This window comes from Furipterus horrens, unplaced genomic scaffold, assembly GCF_987537825.1.
Source record: "Furipterus horrens unplaced genomic scaffold, mFurHor1.1.pri manual_scaffold_2, whole genome shotgun sequence".
NCBI classification, from domain to species: domain Eukaryota; kingdom Metazoa; phylum Chordata; class Mammalia; order Chiroptera; family Furipteridae; genus Furipterus; species Furipterus horrens.
In genome coordinates this window covers 14,589,399-14,600,127 of record NW_028327172.1, presented here as the reverse complement: position 1 = coordinate 14,600,127, position 10,729 = coordinate 14,589,399, and the positions used below count along the sequence as shown (strand labels likewise).

At 35.8% G+C, this 10,729-nt stretch overlaps 1 long non-coding RNA gene across 1 annotated transcript; it reads left to right on the top strand.

Annotated features, from left to right (window-relative positions):
- The first annotated feature begins 342 nt into the window (after window positions 1-342).
- LOC150017940 (uncharacterized) lies at window positions 343-10,112 on the top strand. The gene is made up of 3 exons (XR_016509182.1): window positions 343-425; window positions 7,725-7,829; window positions 10,052-10,112. It is a non-coding gene; the product is annotated as an uncharacterized LOC150017940 (long non-coding RNA).
- Window positions 10,113-10,729: the final 617 nt, after the last annotated feature.

Here is a 10,729-nt window from a genome sequence, read left to right as displayed (position 1 = left end):
CATTGGCTGCAGAGCCACTCAGCACGTGTGCAGATGGACAGACAGGCTGTGCATGCGTCCTTGCCCACGTGATCATCACAATTGCTGCCTTCTTGTTCCCATTCAATGGGATGTTACAGGAAACAACCTTTTTCTTCTTCTGAAACATTATCAGGAAGAACAATTCACAATCTTTTCGTTTTCATAATTGTTCTCTCTCATGTCGTGGCTTTCTATCTGGCAGTTCCTTTTTGAGCTCTTTGCCATCTATTTGAGGAGGTAAACAGTTCAGCAAGCTGAGTGGCCCTGATTAGTCATTTTACCTTTCTTGTCTTCATCTGTAGAGCAAATTAATTGAAGCAGATGATGTCTGAGGACCCCTCCAACTTTAAAGACCAGTGTTTCTATTATCAGTCAGACAGAGGTAACCAGTAAATATTTACTAGGTAAGTGACGCTGACATGCTGCCTCTTGGACAGTTAAATGCCTGTAAAGGAGGGCATAATACAGAACTGCTTATACGGTAAACTTCATTAAAAAAAATTCTTTTAGAGGAAAAAAAAAAAATCCCCTTTTCCTGTGAGGCATTTAAAATTCAATTGTGTGTGTGTATTTCGAGGTTGTTTGGATTCTGGTTTCCCAAGCTGTCCTTGGGTCTCATTTTGATAAAAGTTCACTTTGCCTTTCTCTACATAAGTTATCATAGCACGTGTAATCATTTCTATGCATACATTTTTTATAAATGTCCATGTAGGCATTTTGGCATGTTTTTTAGAACTAGGATCTTAAGGGGGTGGCATATAGCTGAGTGTTGATGAGTGTGCCTCATTCAGTTCTGATAATATCTGTAAATATTTTCTACTTTATACTTTTGTTATAATTTCCTTATTAAAAAAAAAGAAACATAGAAAAGTATAACGTGGCATGCTTTGGAAAGAGGAGGTATCTTTATCTTTTCCTCATACAGTTTTACTTCAATGAAAAAACAAAATCTGTACTTCCTTAACTAGTTTAGTCATATGTAAACCAATAAAAATAACAATTAAAAATAATAACATAGCACATCGTTTTAAGGTTGCTCTGTGGGGAAATAGAAGATACAAAAGATAAAGATTAAAGAAAAAATGTTTAGCTGTTCTAAGCTACATTCTCATTCTAAAGGGCATGGAAGAATAGCCCTTAAGTCACCTTCAAGTGCCAAAGTTTGTGAAATCCTTGACCACCTTCCCTTGTTTGCATCAATTTTTGACAGACTTCTGTATCAGAGACTTGGTCATTTCTAGAAAACAAAAACAAAAACAAAAACAAGTAGCTTACAGAAGAACTAAAAGGGAAAGGGTTATCTTAGTTAGGTTACCTATTTTCTCTATTTTTTTTCTGATTATTTCCTATAAAAAGACAAGAGAGATCTTTCACCCTGGTCTTTATGACTGAGCATAATTTAAAATTTACGTCAGGGCAACTTCCAGTCTCCTCCACCCCCTAAAATATCTCTTCACTTTTTGTTTTGTATTAATTTTTATTGAATTTATTGGTGTACATTGATTAATAAAATAATATAGCTTCTAGGTGTATAATTCCATAATACATCATCTGCATATTATATTATGTGTTCTCCTTCCATCACCATTTATCCTCCCCTGCATCCCTTTCCCTCTGGTAATCACCATATTGTTGACTTTGTCTTTAAAGTGTTTTTTGTTTGTTTGTTTTTTGTTTTGTTTTGTTTTTTGCTTAATCATTTTACATTTTTCACCCAGCCCCTCAAACCTTTCCCCTCTGACAGCTGTCGGTCTATTCTCTGTATCTACAAAACGGTTCCTATTTTGTTTGGTAGCTGATTTTGTTCATTAAATTCCACATGTAAGTGAAATCATACAGTACTTGTATTTCTCTGACTGGCTCATTTTACTTAGCACAATACTCTGTAGGTCCTTCCGTGCTGCCACAAAAGGTAAGATTTCCCTTTTTTAATGGCTGAGTCGTAACCTATAGTGTAAATGTACCGCAGCTTTTTTATCCACTTGTCTATTTACGGCACTTGGGCTGCTTTTAAATCTTGGCTATTGTAAATGAGGCTGCAATGAACATAAGGGTGCATATATTCTTTCGTATTAGTGTTGCAGGTTCTTTTCGGATATATTCCATTAAGTGAAATTGCTGGATCATAAGGCAGTTCCATTTTTTAATTTTTTGAGGTAATTCCATACTGCCTTCCACACTGGCTGCACCAAACTGCATTCCCAGCAGCAGTGCATGGGGGTTCTCTTTTCTCCACATCCTCCCCAACACTTGCTGTTTGTTGATTTATTGATGATAGCCATTCTCACAGGTGTGAGATGCTATCTCATTGTGGTTTTAATTTGCATCCCTCTGATGATTAGTGACTTTGAGCATCTTTTCATATGTCTATTGGCCTTGTGTATGTCCTCTTTGGAGAAGTGTCTATTTAGGTTCTTAGCCCACTTTTTATTTGGATTGTTTCTTTTTTTTGCTGTTCAGTTTTATAAGTTCTTCATAAATTTTGGATATTAACCCCTTATCAGATGTGTCTTTGGTGAATATGTTCTCCCATTCAGCGGGCTGTCTTTTCCTTTTGTTGATGGCTTCCTTTGCTGTGCAAAAGCTGTTGGGTTTGCTGTGGTCCCATTTGTTTTTGTTCTTGTTTTCCTTTGCCGGAAGAGATATATCAGAAAAGATATTGCTGTGAGAAATGTCTGAGATTTCACTGCCTGTGTTTTCTTCGAGGATTTTTATGGTTTTGGGTCTTAAATTTAAGTCTTTAATTCATTTTGAGTTTATTTTTGTGTGTGGCATATTAAGGTGCTCTAGTTTTTTTGCATGTCCCTGTCCAGTTTCCCCAACACCATTTATAACATAGACTCTCTTTACCCCATTGCATGTTTTTGCCTCCTTTGTCAAATATTAATTGACCACTAAGGCATGGGTTTATTTCGGGGCTCTCTGTTCTAGTCCATTGATCTATACGTCTGTACTTATGCCGGTTCCATGCTGTTTTAATTACTGTGGCCTCGTAGTATAGCTTGATATCAGGTGGTGTGATTCCTCCAGCTTTGTTCCCTGTTCTCGATATTGCTGTGGCTATTCGGGATCTTTTGTAGTTCCATATACATTTATGGAATATTTATTCTGGTTCTGTGAAAATACACCATTGGCATGTTTTGTTGTTGTTGCTGTTGTTGCCATTTAATTTATTTTTTCATGCATTCTTTTTTATTATTACTATTTTTAGAACTTTATTCCTATTCTACTACTGTTCTCCCATTTTCCCCACATTGCTCTCCCCTGTCCCACACAACCATTGGTATGTTGATAGAAATTGCACTGAATCTGTACATTGCTTTGGGTGGTAGAGCTATTTTAATGATGTTAATTTTTCCTGTCCACAAACACAATCTTTTACATCTTTGGTTAAATTTATTCCTAGGTATTTTATTTACTTTTTGTTGCAATTGTAAACAGATTTTTTTTTTTTTTTTTTTTTAGTTTCTCTTTCTGGTAGTTCATTTTTGGTGTAAAAAAAATTCAAGTGATTTTTGGATGTTTATTTTCTATTCTGCTACTTTACTGAATTCATTGATCAGTTCTAGCAATTTTTTGGTGGAACCTTTAGGGTTCTTTGTATACAATAGCATGCCATCTGCAAATAGTAACAGTTTCACTTCATTTTTTAATTTTTTTTCCAATTTGGATGCCTTCTTCTTGTCCTATTTCTGTGGCTAGAACTTTCAGTACTCTGTTGAATAAGAGTGTTGAAAGCGCACATCCCTGTCTTGTTCTTGATCTTAAGGGAAACGCTTGTAGTTTTTACCCACTGAGTATGATGTTGTCTGTGTGTTTGTCATATATGGCCTTTATTATGTTGAGTTATGTTCTCTTTGTATGCATCCTTGCCCTTCCTACAAGTCTTAATGTGTCTTCTTCTGTAAATCCTTGGTTATAAGACTTCTGATCAGCTATTTTTCTGTCAGTTATTCAGGTCAATTGTTCTATATTCTAGTTGTTATTGCAGTTTGGTCCTGGAAGGAGGTGAGTGTAACATCCACGTACCCCACTGCCATCTTGGATCCCCTAGGTCTTCATTTCTTACTGCTAGAAAAATGTAAATAATCCAGTTATTCCATGGGTTATTATAATTTCACTTTTACTGGATTAAGTAAATAATGGAAAGAAAAATGAATTTTTTCTGAATTTCAGCGAATTTATTCTATAGACGATCACAAGTTTTGTAGCTTGTGTAGATTGAGCTCTCTAGACCTGTACTGAATGATTAGGCAAAATAACCTCATTTTAAACAGTGACTATATTTAGGGTTTTGTGGTTCTTTGTTCCATTTTTTTTGCTCCTCAATGCACACTGATTATTAAGGCAAAATATCTATTTGAAATTCCACAGGATCTTTTATCCAGTTCTCATCAGTGTTTGATTGAACGTGACATCTCCAATAGTCATAAGGGCAAGATTAGAAGATGTCTGATGATCCATCAGATAATGGGCTTGGAGCAGTTCAGAGAGGGCGTTGCTTCCTTAGCAGAACTCGTTAGAATTAGCCACTTCAGAGGTGGCTTTGTCTAAGAACACATGTGTACTGTCACTGATGACAGAATAGAGACTTAAGGATATTATTAAGAAAATTGGATTGCAAGTAGAGAAATAAGAGTATGGCATGGGTAGTAGGAATTTATTGTTCATTTTGTGGAGTGATAATGGCATTCTGGTTGTGTAGGAAAATGTCCTTATTTTTTAGACATGCACAGTGAAGTATTTGGGAGTGAAATGCTTTATCTGTATGTTTTAGAAAACTTTAGCAAAAAAAAAAGATCGAATATGACTAAATGTTAATAATTGTTAAATAGCGATTATGTATGCATATATGTTTGTCATACTTTTCTTTGAAAATTTCCAAAATAAGTAGTAAAAAAAATCCAATTAAGATAATATTTTTGTGCTTGCACAAGAGGGGAACATGAATTAAAAATTTCTCTGGAGTAATAGACAAATTTGATGTCCTGAAGAGGGGCTTTAGTTCTTGGAGTATGATCAGTAATTTATAAACCAGTATGAAATGAAAATCTTGTGAAAAAATACTATATATTTTATTTTTTAAATGCATTTAAAACTCTAGAATTAAAACTCTAATAAGAGCATGTTAGACATTTAGAAATGAAGACATATTCATTTTTATTTACCTGAGCTTAATGCTGAAAAGTTTGGGTTCTGACCTCAGGATCAGGTAAAATGTTCCTTGAAGAAAGTCACAGAAATACAAAAGTTTGAGAAAGTTAGATTCTTGGATAAGAACATGAGAGGAAATTAGAGTAAACAGAATCATGGTATAACTGAAAGTCTGATGCTTATGACATAAATAATAAAAATATAAACTGTACCCAGATGATTTTATTTTAGTCTTTGAAATTACCAGATTAATATGCTTCTTAAGAATGTGTATTTTGTCTTTGGAATAGTTTTTACTACAGTAGCTGTGCTCTGTGCAACTAATGTAATACTTTTTGATATGTTATTATAGCATTTGTTTATCACAAAATACATGTGTTTATTTATTTATTGCCATAAGGCCACAGAAAGAAAATATACTTCTAATAGTAAAAAGACACTTTTTATTATAAAATTCTGGGAGAGCCCGGCTTTAATTGGGTTGACTTCAGGTCCTTTGATCCTTGCTGTACACAAATGCATGCTTAAATCTCCAGTTATCATCACATTGATTTAAAAATATAAATGTTACCTATACAACACTTGTGAGCCCGAGTTTTTTAAATTTAATTTATTTACTTTCAGAGAGAGGGTAAGGGAGGAAGAAAGAGAGGGAGAAGTGTTGATTGGCTGCCTCCTGCATGCATCCCATCCAGGGACCGAATTCTTGAACAGGCATGTGCATTGACCTGGAATTGAACTAGTGACCCTTTAATCTGTGGGACAACACCCAACCAAGTGAACCACACTGGTCAGAGCCAGTTTTGTTTATACAGAGAAGGAAATGTTTCCTTTTGAACACCAATTTATTTTTCAATTAACAAATATTAAATAGGCTCAATTTGAAGTATGGGATCCCTGGTGACAAATATATTTCACCAAATCAATATCACCATTTGAAATTACTTTAAACATATACTCAACATGGAGGTGATTTTTAATAGATATGAAATCTCTGGTAAAACTGGTCTTCCAAAAGAAGACACTGTTGATTTACTGGTACAAAGTCTAGCTGTGTGATAGAAGGAGTCCTTGATTCCCGGGAATTTGCTTTTTAGTCAGGGAAAGAGTGTGGTTCAATAGTAAAACCCTAGACTAAGAAACACAAGATGAGGGCAGCTGTTTTAAAGTCTTAAAATTTAAGTGTGTCTCTGAAGTTAGCATTGCATTAACAAATGGTAGTTTTTAAAAGAACGGGGTGCATTACTTCTAAGTCTAGTTTTTCTACTAACTATGGACCTCAGGGTCTTCGTCTGCATATTAAGAGATCTCTCATTAAATAATTGCTAACATTTTTTTCAAACTATTTACTCTGTGCTGGGCACTGTTTTGAGTGCTTTCCATTAAAAATTTTAAACTCTCACAACTCCATAAAATAGATATTCTGATTATGCCTAATTCATCAGCTAGGAAACTAGACATTCTGAGATGATCAAGTGTTGGGTAATCAATGCATTTTAGAGGTGGGAGGGCCTATGGAAATCATTTAATCAGAAAGGCAGTGCATCAGGGTGGTTATGGATGCAAACTCTGTGTACAAAATATGTAGCTTCCAGATGTGGTTCCTTCATTTGTTAGGATTACATCTTGGGCAACTGACATACCCTTTGTTTGCCCCAATTTTCTCATCTGTAAAATGGGGCTGATAATAGAATCTGCATTACAAGGTTATTAGGATCCAATGTGCAGTGCTTAGGACAGTGTCTGTCAGCTAGGAAGTTCTCAGTAAATGTTATAGATGAAGAGGAGGATGAGGATGATGATAGGGACTGGGCAAGTAGACACTATTGTTTTTTACTTAGAAGAACATGTGACAGTATTAGGAGATTCAGCCAGAAGAAGCCTGCTGGTGGTAGTGGTGGTCTTGATGGAGAGAATGGAGTTATTATTAGTGACAGAGAATGGTTTCTTAGAGAAAGAAAGGAATTGGGTTGAAGAAGCAGAGGGGATAATTGGCCTTCAAAGACAGATCAATGTGTGTTACACTGTAATTCAGCAAAAAGTTCATAGAAGCATGGTGACAGCAGTAACACATAGAAATGATACCAAAACTGGGGTGCTGATATGGAGCTATTGCAGTTTCTCTGGATCACCACAGACACATACAGAACATTAGAGCCAATGGGACCCTGGAGATGGTCCTGTAGAACCCTCTCGTTTTACATCTTACATTTCCTATGAGGACAGAGCTCGGTGAAATCTGGCCAGTAACACAGTACAGAGGAGCCAGGGAAATGTGTGGTGTGCTGAAGGAGGAATTTCAAGTAAAGTTGAAGGGAAAGAGAGATGAAGTTTCTTAACTTTTAGAGCGATGCCCAGGTAGGAAAGAAGAGTAGATATGGCAGTGAATTTTTCCCAAATTAATTTAAAAAGGGAAGAAGAGTGGGGGCGGGGGTGGGGGGAGAGAGAGAGAGAGAGGACACTAATTTTATGCTAAATAGTTAGATTGGATATGCAGTTAATGTTCAAAAAGCCCATGATAAAGATATTTTTTTTCTCATTATTTCTAGGAACTTGGTTTCCTAAAATGGAAAGGAAGTTTGGGGGAGAGTTTGGCAGCATTGATGCTTCCAGCAAATGAAGACTCAATCCGTTTGCAGCTGGTGTTGAAACTAGTAAGCAGTTCATGTTCATCTGTTAATCTGTTACTGTTTAGGATGACTATATTTTGGCTTTTTAAAAAATGACTGTCAACTAAGTTTATGCTTCGTGCTTTCTTTTAAATAACATAGTGTCTCAATAGGAACTCATGCGTCAGATTAATTTGATGTGGAGTTCTGAGTAGTGGAGAGGGCACGAATTCTTTCTGGGAACACTAAAAATGCTTTGCAGAGTTTCCTGTGCAACTCTGCAAGCCCGAGTTGGGTTGGAGGGAGTTTCTCCCAGGAGTTTGAAGGCTCCCCATTGTGCTTGCTCCCCAGTCACAATAGCACAGGGTTACTGAATGAGGACCGGATTGTCTGTTTACAGGGAGAAAAAGAAGCCAAGGCACAGAGGCTGAAGCAAAGAAAAGGTTTTTATGGCTCTGAACCCACTTGTGTATTATTCTTTATAAAAAACATTTACCTATCATGGCAGTATTTTAGAAAGAAGCTTTTAGTTTGTCATTTTTTTATTAAAAAAGAAAAACATTGCTGTTATTCCTGCCCATGTTATTGTCTGCGCTGTTGTAGGGTCTGAGGACATTGGAAGCTCTCCATATTGTACCTCTCAATCTTGCCCAGTCTCTCAGGCCATGTCCCTCGCCGGGAGAAAAACTTCTGGAAAGTGGGTACAGCTGAAGAACAGATGCCATGTTAGTTCAAGTCTTTCTTCTCTTGGCCTTTTGGTCCTCACTCCCCTGGCTTCCCCCACTTCAGCACCTGCCCCTTGTTGGGTGGTGAAATCAAGTCAGAGACGAAGAAACTGAGTCATAGCGTAGTTATTTGCTTACCTTCAGTCCTTCAGGAGCATATGACAAGGAGAAATGAGAGGCAGCACTCAGACGTGGAGTCTGAGTGGAGACCTAGTAGGTCACGTTGCATCGCCCTAGACATTGGTTGGGCCTGTGAGTGGCCAACTCTCCTACCCTCAAAAGAAACGTCCACTTCACACTTACAAAGTCATCTGTACCCGAAAGGTCACATCCTTTGAATATATGGCTTTGGAAATGGGAAGGAGGCAATAGCGACCTAAGGGAGAGGAATTTTTTTAGCACTATGCATATGAATTTTTTAGGTTCTGTATTGCTCTAAAGTTTCAAGGTTAGTTATGCACGAGATACTTTCAAAGATGTGAATGGTGGTATCTGTGGTCGGCCGCCTTCCTTGTCATTCTAACCTCCCTAAGCTCTCCAACTTTATTCATCCACATTCGAACCTTAAATGGGATGTTCTGTTGAAGAACAGACAATAACTAGGGTCTGGGGAATGAAAGCTCACAGGTTCCTGGTGGGGAGTGCAAATATTTATGTTTGGAGTATGGAGAGGTAACAGTACCCAGATTATAATATGTACACCAAACACAGAAACAAAATCAGAATATACCTTCAGATGTTGGGGAGAGCAATATTAGGAAAATCTTGTTGGTGTGTTAAAAAAAAAAAAAAAAAAGCTAAGTGCGGTACAATTATATAGGAGGAAAATTAGAAAACATATCTAGGACAACAAATTTTGGGAACAGGAACTTCTTCCTCTTCTAGAGTTTGATATAGTTGATCCTTATGTAAAAGTAGGGGAAATGTAAGGAGTCTAAGATATTTCTAAGCAGAAGATAATTTTTCTTTGGAGAGAATGCATGTCAGTTAATGAATACAAACCTGCTTTAAAATGGAGAGAAAATTTTGAACAGAAAGAGGGAGAGGGACAAAGAGGGTAATTGTTTTAAAAAAATTTAGCCTAAATCTTCCTCTGTCTTAGAGTATTTAGTATTTCTGTCTAAGGGTATCTAGTGTTTTAAGTATTTCTTTTTGAAGTAATTGATTTGACGCTAGAAAAGCCTTTGAAAGTTAGAAAGTTTAGGGGTTATATTTTTTCTTTCACGTGTTTATTAGAAATTTAGGCCATAGACACTCTGTATAAAACAGGCATTATTATGTATTTAAAAGCATCTTAAAACATATAAGGATAGTTGATGACAAATATGTTGAAAGAGTATTAAAACCTTCTTATGAGGCTCTGTGATAAAATTTAAAACAGGATGGTTTTTTAATTGGCAGTTTTGATTTCATTTATTTACATTTAAGCCTTGCTGTCTAAAAGTAAGACTCAAAAAATTCAAATGTCCATCATCCTATATTATGATTTTTAACAGAAAAAATGATCATAATCATTAACCTGTCTCTTTTTCATTTTTTTAGAAAAACGTCAAAAGTTTTATCTCCTGAAGAATCGGAGAGATTCTTTTAAAAGTGAAACTTTTCATCTTTGGGTAAGGAAACATTTTCTATTAAGTATATATCTGTTGAAAAGAGAGCATTTCAATTAGAGGAAAGAAGTAACATGTACTTAAGCTTTGCTCATCCTAACTGATGTAAAACATCATGAAGATTATAGAAAGCCAGCTTTTTAAATTAAATAAAACAAATTAGTTGGAAAATTTTTATTTAAAAAAGATCAATTTCTGGAGGAAAGAAAAACAAGACCCCCCCTTTTTTTTGCACTTTCTAATAGACAGAAATGATAATAGGATTGCCATCATTTGTTTTTTCTTAGTATTTAAAACAATACAAAATTAAAGTTATATTTAGCAAAATCAGGAACTACATATTTCAGACACTTGGAGTATTCTTAAACATAAAAGTGAACGTTTGTGATAATAAATAATGGACGATTGTGAAAATTTGAAAGATGGGCCACTGCTTTATCAGCAGGCCAGTGAATTTAAGTTAATTAAGGCTTGGGCAGTAAAAGAGAAGCTTAAACTCTAGGATATAATCACATGCCAGGAAAATATTGCTTTGTAGGATCATAATGTAAATATAAGGAAGCTGTTTAATCAAGCAAGAACCTGTGTTTTATTTTTCAGTTTTTGTTCA